The sequence below is a fragment of the Pseudophryne corroboree genome, chromosome 8 (assembly GCF_028390025.1).
Source record: "Pseudophryne corroboree isolate aPseCor3 chromosome 8, aPseCor3.hap2, whole genome shotgun sequence".
Classification (NCBI taxonomy): domain Eukaryota; kingdom Metazoa; phylum Chordata; class Amphibia; order Anura; family Myobatrachidae; genus Pseudophryne; species Pseudophryne corroboree.
The window spans coordinates 245,286,171-245,297,758 of NC_086451.1; the positions used below are offsets into that span (position 1 = coordinate 245,286,171).

The window sequence follows — 11,588 nt, forward strand, 5'->3', positions numbered from 1 at the left end:
CGCCTGAAATACATTGAGAAGGCCAGATCCACACTAATCATTCAGATCTGATCACTGCTGTATGTTTTCGCACAGCGGGCAATCAGGTATTAACTGCGCACGCGCATTGGACAGCAACAAAGGGCATCTCTGGTCAGCGAGGTGATGATGCGAAAAATCCATTGGCACGGGCGTTTGCAAGGTGATTGACAGGAACAGTCCGTTTATGGGTGGTAACTGACCGTTTACATGGAGTGTCCGGAAAATCGCAGGTTTCCCCAAGCGTTTTTAGGGAGGGTCTCTGATGTCAGCTCCGGCCCCGATCAGCCTGATGTGACCGCACTGTAGGAGTAAGTCCTGAGCTGCGCAGAGACTGCACACAGTTGATTTTAGCAGCTCGGCCTACACATGCGATCGCACACTTGCATGGCAAATATACACTACCCCTGGAGGTGGCGACTATTTGAACACATAACATCAAAATTAGCAGCTCAGCTCTCCCATGCCACTCTAGTTTCCCACCACATGCCCTATGTAGCAGGGAGAGTAGGTCAAGCACTAGCAGTGACCAGTGCAGTGCTGGCGTCGAGGTGACTGATAGTAGTGGCCGTGGGAGTTACAGGGAGGGCGAGGGCAGGGATGCTGAGGGGAGAGTTAGTGGGAGAGTGAGTGCACACTGAGGGGGGAGCTACATGAAGGGTGAGGGCAGGGACGCTGACGGGGAGTTTCATGGCGGGTGAGGGCAGGGACACTGAAGGGGAGTTACATGGAGGGTGAGGGCATGGTAAGAATGCCAAATTGATTTCTCACAAATATTTAAAATGCCCGCTCTAATATATATTGCAGACGCCAAGTCGCATCTTATTACCATATACGATAAAAGTGCGCTGTACATCGCAAAACACTGCATCCCATAAGAGAAAACAATACACCCACACATTATCTGAGTTCCAAAGCTCATTGATGTATATATTTGTTATTAAAAAGGATATGGATTCAATATATATTACAAAGTACAGTATACCTATAGTTACAACTCATACAGTAAGCAGTTAATACATAAAGTTACATACAATTACATACAATTTCAGTTACATGCCAGCGATACAATACCATTATCCTTAAGTTATATAAATTTGTCCCTCCATATGACTCTCTCTCTCTCTCTCTCTCTGTAAAATCATGCAAGACCTCCATCGTCTGGGACCGATCAGCAATTCTGAGACCAAAAACAGGAACTACCTTCCTGTGTGACCAGCAAAATGTGTTAACTAGTTTCTGGGGGGAGGGGTTCATGATGAGTCACTATTCTCTTTGTATGTGCTGAACATGCTCAGCCCTTGGGGACGTCCAAAGGGGCTGGCCTGAGTTTCCTGTTTGGAACTTCTATTGTTCAAATATAAGTGATTTTAGCTTTTATACATTCAATCATAATTATCCGCTGCAATGTCCTACAACTTCATAATAAGTATCAAATTAATCTACACATTAAGCTGGTTGTTTTAATAGTAAACATGACCTGTGTATCTGGTTTCGTTCAAATAATACACATACATGACATTAATTCAATATATATACTTCTAAAACATCATTATGTCTGGCGCTTGATATTATTATAATTATGTACTGTATGAAATAAGTGTTGAATTCATCTCTGTGGCATGTCCGTGTAAATGCGTGTGTTACCATATATTGCTGTGCTCGCTGCGCGTATTTGCAAGTATAGCAACTTAAATGTGTGTAGTTTGTATGTTCTCTTTATGTAATATTGTTGACTTTGACAGTCCACCCTTTGGCAGTAAACAATAACTGCCATCAATTATTAACATAAGAAAAAATTATTTCATACCATAATCGGTGACCTAGACACAAGTATGTATACATTTCGCAAATCAGACACTTGACTATATTTGGGGAAGACAGGGAGGAGGACGAGACATCCTCTATATGCACTCGGCGGTTACGGGACCACTGGTTGGGTGTGGGACAACATTCAACCTATAGAGTATGCTGGGACAGTGCTTTGGCCTATAATGTCTGATTTGCGACGAACATTTCACACATACATGTACCTACATCTTTGTACACTGATGTTTGGATTCTACTGAGGTTCTGCTGGGTAGATGAAAAAGACACAAATAAATTGTGACAGTGACATATAAAATTTTCATGATGTATATATTCCTATCATTTTCTGAACATTGTTTCCATTTCTGGAACATATGCTAGGTCTGTTTAATCATTGAACAAGGGTTATAAGTAGTGTCCTTCCTAAATAACATAGACCTTTGGAGTTCGGGGAGAGCCACTCATAAACCTTTCTTCCACATATGTTAGTGAGCTCTTTATCTGCAGTGTGTGAATAGCCATTGTCTGACTGTTCCTGATTACCTCTGAACTCCATAACTACTAGACCTTTGATTTTTCTCTACTGTAACAAACTGATCGGCTAATACTGGGATCCTATAAGGAAATCACTCCTTCCTACAGAACCAGTTCCAGTCCCACACTCGACTCCTCATAAAAAAAACCTAGCAAAAATAGAATATCCTGAAAGAAAATGTTTGTCAGCGGGAAAGAGAGAAAAGAGAACTAGAACAAAATAACTCTTGTTCATAACAAATCAATTATAATGACTGGTCTTTCTGCAGTCCTTTAGTACGCTCAGGTAGTGTCCAACAGTGCCGCCTCTCAGTCTTCACGGAACAGAGTCTCTGGTGATACTTTTGCGGTCTCTTTGCCTTGCTCTTCGAAAACACAATTCACTTGGAACACACAGTTCACTTTGCTCTCCACCTTGCTCTTTGAACATACAGTTCACTTGGAACACACAGTTAACTTCAAACACACAAACTCGATGAATGTGAGCAATAAACTACTTTGTCACGAGTTCTCTCTGGGTCAGCGACCTCCTTGCAGTGGGACGAGTGGACCCAAGTCTTTCTTTCGGCGACCTTTAGTGCTGTCAACAAATCTTGGTATGGTCCTACCCACCTGTCTATTAGACAACCTGAGCGTAAGGACAATCACACAGTCTCTTGGTTCACAATCAAGACAGTTAGCATTCGGCATACCAGCAATCAACAGTTTCAAGTTCTTTGTCAAGTTCTCAAATGCTGGCTCATCTCAACAAGGCACTGTACTGTCACCTCATTGGTGTATTTCTGATCATTGTGCGGATCAATCATGACATGAGGTTGTCTTTCAAAAACAACCAAAAAGACATAAATACCAAAACCAAAATAAAAACAAATTTCGAAGAGGGTGATTCATTGAGTGAAGATCTGGGAGTGGTTCCGAAGCTACATAATACTTGTAGCAGTATCTATGATCACAATAGTACAATTTCAAGCTTCGCTCCTACTTCTAGGGGTACCATTATCTACACACAAATTTCTGCGCAATTTTTTCTTTGCGGTAAACACAGCAGCATCCGTGGCGGCAGAAAATGCCTCTACCCAGTTTGAGAAAACATCAGTGCACACCAATACATAACAATAATTCCTAAAGGGTGTTAACTGTACGAAGTCGATTTGTATTTCCTGAAAAGATCTGTCTGCAGGAGGGATATGGGATGGCTCTGTTGGTATTGCTTTACCAATATTCTTCCTCAAGCAAGTAAGACAGGTCATTGCTCTCTTACCTGCATGAGAATAGAATCCTGGCGCACACCAGTAGGCTCTCATCAGCCTGTACCTACCCTCTTAGCCAAGAGGAGTCAGACCGTGTGCCACCTCAGCTAGACTTGGAAAGTATGCTCTGGGGGCTACTGGCTTACCGTGTCCACCTGCCCACAGTCCTGAGGACTCCTGGCCATACCCCTTTGTCCTCCAGACTGCCTCTTCCTGCAGAGAACACAAATTTTTTGTATCTTAATTTAACTATCGTGTGTTTGCAATGTAGAGTACCATGAGCATAACTCAAAAAGAAAAAAAAAAGAAAAAAGGAAACATCTCTAGAGAGAAAGAAGAAGAAAATGAAAAAAAAAAATGTCAGGTTTGTCATTCACCAACAGGCATATCAGTGTCTATACAAAATTTCCCTTCACCAGTATTCCCATTCTCCACCCTTTGTGCATGACAAGGCACACTGCAGTAATACTGGTGTCATCGTGCTGTTGAGATTTACTGGGTTCGGACAGAACTCTGAAGGACCTAGGCATGTGAAGTTTGAACTGTACTTGGGTCCATGTATTGTACCACCCTGTGTGAATGCAAAAGATGAAGAGGAAACTGTAGAGAAACAGAATAAAGGTTGGTGACAGATGAGTTTTGTAGAGGTGAAGAAGATTTTATAAAAATTTGACAACTGGATTGGGCACTATGGGGAAGTGATTCTCTACTTGGTCTACTCCCCTTAAAAAAAAACATTTCTGTGTGTCTTATCTCTACTGGGACTATCCCAGCCATCAATCCAGTGTCCTGTCCATCCTAAGTTCATAGGGAACCCGGTATCTGTGAGTTAATTTTCTCTACCTGTGATGGACATGCATCTAGAACAGCGAAATGTACAGATGCAGCCACCTTTATCTTGACCGATTCTCCGCCTAGACGGACATTTAGTCACGCTAAGGCGATAGCTGAGTTTAATCACAGGCAGGCGCGATGAGGCGGTTCTAGATACTCAGCATGCATTACACATCTCCACCACTGGGTGGCTAATGCTCCACTAATCCAGTACTTTTGATCATACAGTATAGCGGCGGATTGATCTACAGCTCTGGCAATTGGTCAGTGATGACTGTAATGTTAATACTGTAGGCGTAACAGGAGGCGGTGGAAAAAGATGGTGACCTACAGTATGGAGACGCAACTAATTGTGTAGAATTGTTTGAAGAATGTACAGTACAATGTATAAACACCGTGCTTTTAAAATACATGTACAGTACATGAGCGTTTGAGTTCCCTAAGGCATAATGGGAATGGTGGGCTAGCGGGAGGCGGTGGAAAATACATTGCTTTACAAATACGAGCGTCCGAGTCCCCTAAGGCATAAACCAACACCAATGGGGAGGGGGCAGGGCGCTGTTTGCTGTACTTTTACACATGAAATTGGGAATCTCTCATCGGGCGTCGTGGGCTAGCGATGAAGGCTCCCACCTCCCACGCTGGGGGTCCAGGGTTCGAGACCTGAAGTGCCAATTTTTTTTTATTTTTTTTTATTTTTATTGTAATAATATACTGTATTATTTTATTTTCATTGTAAGACAGTCAATGGAAGGCTGCACACAAGTTACATATAAATCAGAGTACATCTGCAGGAGCGATTCTTTATGCTAAATGCAACTACACAGCTGCAATGAGTAGAAATGAGTGTATTCTGACGCAACTAATTGAGCAAAACAGTACTGTAGATCTTCGGCGTTTGTGTATTGCACAGGACCTGAATTCCCTCCCTGTCTACTGCATGATCTGTGCAGGCTCCCAGGGGGGAAGGGCGATGGGTGTAGGGGGAGACGATGGAAAATACCGTGCCTTTGAAATGCAATTATATGAGCGTCCGAGTCCCCTACGGCATAAACCAACACCAATGGGAAGGAAGTGCCAACCTTATTTTTTTTTATGTGTTCCCGTGACATTCACTTTAATATGTTTTTTTTCTCTCTAATACATCCAATGGAAGGATGCACACAGGTTTCACATAAATCAGAGTAGATCTGCAGGAGCGATTCTTTACGCTAAATGCCACTACACAGCGGTAATGAGTAGAAATGAGTGTATTCTGAGTGAGTAAAACAGTACTGTAGATCTTCGGTGTTTGTGTATTGCACAGGACCTGAATTCCCTCCCTGTCCACTGCATGATCTGTGCAGGCTCCCAGGGGGGAAGGGCGATGGGCTAGCGGGAGGCATCCGAGTCCCCTAAGGCATAAACCAACACCAATGGGGAGGGAGCAGGGCGCTGTTTGCTGTACTTTTACACATGAAATTGGGAATCTCTCATCAGGCGTCGTGGCATAGCGATGAAGGCTCCCACCTCCCACGCTGGGGGTTCAGGGTTCGAGACCTGATGTGCCTTTTTTTATTTTTTTTATTGTAATAATATACTGTATTATTTTATTTTCATTGTAAGACAGTCAATGGAAGGCTGCACACAAGTTACATATAAATCAGAGTACATCTGCAGGAGCGATTCTTACGCTAAATGCAACTGTATGCTCTGTGATTGGTGCCAGTATAGGCGCATTCATCCTTACACCAATCACAGAGCATGCTTTCAGTGGAAAGAATTCCCTTTGTTTGAAAGTGAATAAAAGAGCGTCTCAGTCACTGCCCGCTACCCACTTTGCAAAGCTGTTTTCTCGTAATCAGACTTGCTGTGTGGATAGTCTCCGACCTTTGAGAAATCTCCTGATAATTTGCTCTCTGTTTCTGCAGTTGAAAACTTCTGCTAGCCTCACCTGTTCCAGCTCATTGACACAGTTTCTTCATACAGTATTTGATCGGTAATTCTTTCATTTACTGTTTACAATTATTTATATACTTACATGAATATCCTTACTGTAATGTCCCTGTGCATTGCCCCTTGGCCTGTAAAACGTATACCATCTCTCACTTCATATCCGAGCGCTGCCACGTGCTGGGGGTTCACGGTCGGCGGCCATTTTGTCAGGTTGCTATGTGATCGAGCTCGGTGTAACGTAATGTGCATAGACCTCGCTTATCCCGGTGTATTTTAGCTAGGGGATTGTGACGCTCCTTCAGCATTGCCTCTTGGGCTGTAAAACTCATGCCATCTTTCACTCCATATCCGAGCGCTGCCACGTGCTGGGGGTTCACGGTCGGCGGCCATTTTGTCAGGTTGCTATGCGATCGAGCTCGGTGTAACGTAATGTGCATAGACCTCGCTTATCCCGGTGTATTTTAGCTAGGGGATTGTGACGCTCCTTCAGCATTGCCCCTTGGCCTGTAAAACTCATGCCATCTCTCACTCCATATCCGAGCGCTGCCACGTGCTGGGAGTTAACGGTCAGCGGCCATTTTGTCAGGTTGCTATGCGATCGAGCTCAGTGTAACGTAATGTGCATAGACCTCGCTTATCCCGGTGTATTTTAGCTAGGGGATTGTGACGCTCCTTCAGCATTGCCCCTTGGCCTGTAAAACTCATGCCATCTTTCACTCCATATCCGAGCGCTGCCACGTGCTGGGGGTTCACGGTCGGTGGCCATTTTGTCAGGTTGCTATGCGATCGAGCTCGGTGTAACGTAATGTGCATAGACCTCGCTTATCCCAGTGTATTTTAGCTAGGGGATTGTGATGCTCCTTCAGCATTTCCCCTTGGACTGTAAAACTCATGCCATCTCTCACTCCATATCCGAGCGCTGCCACGTGCTGGGAGTTAACGGTCGGCGGCCATTTTGTCAGGTTGCAATGCGATCGAGCTCGTGTAACGTAATGTGCATAGACCTCGCTTATCCTGGTGTATTTTAGCTAGGGGATTGTGACGCTCCTTCAGCATTGCCCCTTGGCCTGTAAAACTCATGCCATCTTTCACTCCATATCCGAGCGCTGCCACGTGCTGGGGGTTCACGGTCGGTGGCCATTTTGTCAGGTTGCTATGCGATCGAGCTCGGTGTAACGTAATGTGCATAGACCTCGCTTATCCCAGTGTATTTTAGCTAGGGGATTGTGATGCTCCTTCAGCATTGCCCCATGGCCTGTAAAACTCATGGGGCAAGGAGTCACAGGCAGCAGCCATTTCGATTGAGTCTGCCCTGCTACAGAATTGTATGTGTACCGTATGGTGCATATAACCTTAACAGTACATCTGCTCCTGCAGCTTTGCCCTGATTTATGTGAATAAAAAAAATTATAAAGTGTCTGGAAAAAACTAACATGCGTTCATACTGTACAGTACTTTAGGAATCGAACACGGGACTCTGAGTATAGGAAGCAGAACACTTCACCACTTCGCCGCAGACAGATGAATAAATCCATTAGTTTTGATTAAGCCATAATGGCTACGGGATTAGGATGCTAACATACTGTACAATATTCCTAATATCATTAGGCAATAATGAACTTCTAACACGTCCATTTGCGTCAGTGTACACTACTGGTTTTATGTTGCTTTGTCTGCGGGATTCAGCGTAACGAGACGCACTAGTAAAGTAGTCCTTACTATACAGTATACAGTATTTCAGTATTATATTTTACGGGAGCCCACACGCATGCGCAGTGGTGATTGTAAAAAGCGACATCTGGTGGATGATCGTAGGTATTACACATAAAGGTAACGCCAAACGTCTGTCTCCGTGCGATTAGATAGCCTCTCTGTGACTAGGCGCGCCTCCCTACGCCCCAGTACGCTGCGTATGCTCGATCGGGACAAACGCCTCAGCCAGTCAAGATAAAGGTGGCTACATCTGTAACATTAGTAAGTTGCATTTATTCTGTTCTTCCCATTAGCCGAATCTGTGTTTTCTATATGGCTCGTGATTCCTTACTATATGTCCTTGGTCCCGTCTATGTGTTTAATAATGTGGCTTGTGTTTACTGTCTAGGGGATCTATATTGACTATGTGTCCTACTACTCCTACAATCTCTGGCAAAATGCCCTTCCTTCCTACAAGTGTAACATATTATTGACCATTTGGGATCTGGGGTTTGGACTGATGGATCTTTCCTGTATGTGCAGTATACTTACCGACCTCAACTTCTCCACCTGTTGTTCTCTCCGCCTAACACTATTCTTGTGATGTTCAATAGCACACTATCTAAGATTAGCTACTGTGAACTTTCCAATTTTGCAAAGAAGTCTGAACCCTGATAGTCAATGCCTTATTGAGCCCGTCCATTTGCACAGAGACAGCCACCTCCCATTTGCCAAATTAGTGTTTACCAGTGGTCTTATCCAGATGGAGAGTTTTCTATTTCTGCAAGAGACAAAAAAACACAAAAAAGTTTAACAGGCTTCTAGGTCATGTGAAGTATTCATTCAATCCTTCTCATCCCGTATTAAGGGTCTGTACATGGTCCATCAAACATTTCCGAGCTCATCTTTACTAGGGGCATTACTAGGAACAAATACTTCTTATATGGTAACTGAAAGAAATACCCTGGGGTTACCTTGTCTCTGTCCGCTTTCCTGCTGGCAAATACTAATGTGCGGACAGGTTTTTCTCCATTTCTGACGTTACTTTCTTGATTTTATTGTTTAATTTTTTGGATTTTACTATATATGTACACGAATGATACCATACTTACCTGTTCCACTGGTCTCAGCCACTTCCCCCACAGGCTACTGCTCTTCTTTTACCGGTTGGATACTCCTCTGGGTGCATGAGAAATGGCTGAAAACGATCAGGTCACCTTCTCCTCTTAAATAAAACTTCAACATTCATTAGTACATATATAGGTTACAGTAATATTTTTATTCTTTTCTTTCTATAGTTTGTATGCTGGCCGTAACTGCTTCCACATCTACATAAGGCGGTGTACTTGCATTCTCTTTTTTTTTCTTTTTCTACTTATTTATTGTTGCTACAAGTTCAAACAGTTCTTATATTTCCATCCTTGTCTTATATGACTTTGGTTAGACATACCACCTGCAATACCTTAGGATCAAACTCACCAACCCCTCTTGCTGTCACAGGTTTAAACAATTTGTATATCTGACCCTTTGTTTTCGGAATTTTATCAGACATATTTTACTGCTTACATTCTGCAGTACTTCTGGTTCAAAGATGCCCACCCTAGGGAATGGTTCCCTATCATTGTTAGTCATACATACCCACTCATTGCATAAAACTTCTGTGTGTGAACCATCTTTTTCACACATGATAAACCTTGCTGAGCCTTTTGGCCACAATTCTACCTGAACCCTGTCTAAACGTCTCTTACTTGAGCAACTGGCTCCCATATTTGTGGGTCTCTTCTAATAATTTTAAAAAAATTCCCACAAACACCAAAATACTCAATATAAGTAGACGGTGGAGGTATACCTGAGCGCCTTCCACTCGCTCTCGCCCACGCTGGCCAGTACAACGATACACTGTTGATAGCGGATCGCAATGTACCCAACTTAGGGCTCCTATCAGACCTTACACCGTAATTTCTTTCGGTGGAAGTTCTGTTTGGAATATTTTCCTGAGAGAGGCAGTGAAAATTTCCTTTTCGGTAATCCTTAGAGGTAAAAGAGAAAAAAAACTTTTTTTTTTCTGTGTGTAATTCTTACATCAAGTATTCATCTCACAATTACCTTTCACTAGGCCCAGCTGAAACTATTTGTAATTGACTATGGCATGGGTTAAATAAATGCATTGGTAACTCATAAATGGTGATTGATGTGATCAAGGAAAGCTGATTATTCTGAGCAGACTGAAAATCAGCCATTTAGAAAAATGACCTTCCCAAAATGGCCGCTGCTCCTCCCCCTTCCACATCCATGAGGGTTACACAAAATGGTGGACAGGCCATGTGGTTACTCCAAAATGGAGGACAGACCATGCGGCTTCCTTTGTCACAAAGAAATCACACACCATGCAAGCACCCATGCCAGTAATTTGACTGTTTATTATTGCAGCAAGGATTCTCTGTCCCTATGATTCTTCCCCCCCCTTTTTTTCTTCATATATACTTAGAAGGTGGTTACAATTGTATCTGGGATCTTGGATGTTATAGGCCTCTTTGTATCAACCTACGCAGAGTTCATGGCAACAATTGTATCCAATGCACTGGCTGCCAGTATTTGACTGCTTACTATTGCAGCAAGTATTCGGTGTCCCTAAAAAATTCCACCACCTCTCTCTCTTCTTTTTTTCTTGATATATATTTTAAAGGTGGTTATAATTGTATCTGGGACATTGGATGCTATAGGCCTCTTTGTATTAACCTATGCAAAGTTCATGGCAATAACTGTATCTAATATACTGGCTGCCAGTATTTGACTGTTTACTCTTGCAGCAGGTATTCTATGTCCCCAAAATTCCCCTGTTGTTTTGTTTTCTTCTTGATATATACTTTGGAGGTGGTGATAATTATATCAGGGACATTGGATGTTATAAAAACACACTCAATTACTCTTTTTTCTGTTATTGTTGCTAGCCTTTTCATATCTTTTCCACTGATACAAACTAACATTTTATTTGAAATCTAGCACAGATAATATCCTTATCAAATGTCTATGTATTAAAAAGTATTATTCAATTAATGTCCTTATGACAGATATACTCAGTCTGCAATAACAGATATTCTTCTTTTTTCAGATTTTGTGTTTGTTTGTTATATATGCCTTAAATCATAATAGGCTACTTTCCTTGTTCGGCTTTACGCCATGCACAGGTAAAACAGAGGCCTGTTGTCACTAACCCCTGTTGACCATATGATTTAACCTCCGCATACCCATGTGTTTGGGCTGCCAATCGGTGCAATGAGGGTCAACTAAATATCCCTAACGGGTTAGACAAATGTATTTTATAAAACTGGCACAATAACAAACATTTCCCATTCTGTTACATAACAGCCGCACCTGCTACTCTTTTCCATACGCAACCTACTACCATACCACACTGGATATGCCCAACCCCGTCTGATCTTGGAGGCAATACAGCGTTGGGCCTGGTCAGTACTTTAGTGGGAGACCATTTAGGAATACCAGGTGTTGTAGGTT

The 11,588-nt window shown here is 42.8% G+C and overlaps 1 pseudogene; it reads left to right on the plus strand.

Annotated features, from left to right (window-relative positions):
* The first annotated feature begins 11,469 nt into the window (after positions 1–11,469).
* On the plus strand, positions 11,470–11,588 carry LOC134952653 (5S ribosomal RNA; annotated as a pseudogene).